Here is a 1,660-nt window from a genome sequence, read left to right as displayed (position 1 = left end):
TTATTATATACTGTTTGTGAAAAAAAAAATTCATAAAATATTATTATTATTTTAATTATTAAAAGCTTGTAGATATATTATGTGTATGGTACGCCGATACAACAATATATAACAATAATAATAATATTACATTTCAGCGCTGGTGGAGCGAGCAAGATATCCTAACAGAAAATGGAAAAAAAAGTCGGGTAGGTATATTAATATAGTACCTACCTACCTATATAAATGTGTGCGTGCGTGTGCGTGTATGTATATAGTATAGTATGTATACCTCCTTATATTCGCGTATTAAAATATTATGATTAATAGAAAGACAGAGAGGCGGAAATAGATTTAAATATAATATATATATATATATATATTATATTTAGATAGATAGAGAGAGACAGACAGACAGACGGCGAGTGTGCGAGAGTGAGACTGTACCTACGAGACACAAACGCGCACGCACACAGCGACGCACGCGGACGCAGATATGTGTGTGTGTGCCTGTAACAATAATTTACCGGAGAGCGCTGAGCGAGCGTTTGACGTGTAGTAGTATATAGGTACACCTATATAATAATACATATAATATACAGCGTGTGCGCGCGCGCTGGCCCGTGTGTATATTGTGTGAATCGCGAAACGAACGGGTTTACGTCGAACCATCAGCTGTTGTCAAGGACAACAATAATAATAATAATAATTATCATCATCATATTATAATCGTCGGTATGTGTACGTGAATATAATGTATAATATGTATATAGGTATATAGGTATATATATATATATTTATATTATTGTAATATGCGTATATATAGTCAGGACGCACCACGCACAAACGCCGTTGTTGCAAGAGGACGCGCGCGCGCTCGCGTATATTATAATATTATTATTATTATTCCATCCTCCTTCGGTGCGCCGTGCGTTGCAGCTACGATAGTATAAAAATTATTATTCGGAGAGAGAGAGAAACAGACAGACAGAGACGGTAAAAAAAATAAAATATAAACGTCCTACCACTCCCGTCAGCGTTTGCCACGATTTGCGTGGTCCGCGAAATAACTTTATATATTATAATATATTATGTGTGTGTGTGTGTGTTATATATATAAATGGCAATAGCGATAGACCATGTGTCTATGAGCCACAGCGTATATATTGCGACGAGAGGGGGCGGAGAAACCTGTGGGGGGAATTGAGGGGGAGGGGAGGGACGCGTGCGTTAATATATAGGTATTTATCTATTATGAGGTGTATTATAATATATTATATCCATTGTGTTTGGCGTTTCCTGACGAGGGCTCGCTCGCTATCCGCCGGCCGTCACGTGCGCGCGACTGAACGGACCGACAACCGTTTTTTATTGCAACATTATTATTATTATTATTATTAATATAATATTATTACGCTGCTCCTCGCGCGACATGGGACGCTCGTCTAACCGACGATATACATTAAACACACATTGCACTACCCCCGTGATCGTCATAATATTATAAGTTGCTTATATATAGTTGCAAGGATAAAGACGTATCGTCGTGGAGGCGGGTTGCTACGATTACTTACTATAAGGGCACTTGTTAGCATGATACACGAATTCTTATTATTTATGATAGCACGCTGTCCATAAGCTGAATAGTTATAGGTACCAAAGATTTCAATTATGGATGTTA

The sequence above is a fragment of the Rhopalosiphum maidis genome, chromosome 3, assembly GCF_003676215.2.
Source record: "Rhopalosiphum maidis isolate BTI-1 chromosome 3, ASM367621v3, whole genome shotgun sequence".
In the NCBI taxonomy this organism is placed as follows: domain Eukaryota; kingdom Metazoa; phylum Arthropoda; class Insecta; order Hemiptera; family Aphididae; genus Rhopalosiphum; species Rhopalosiphum maidis.
Note: the sequence above shows the minus strand (reverse complement) of the source record.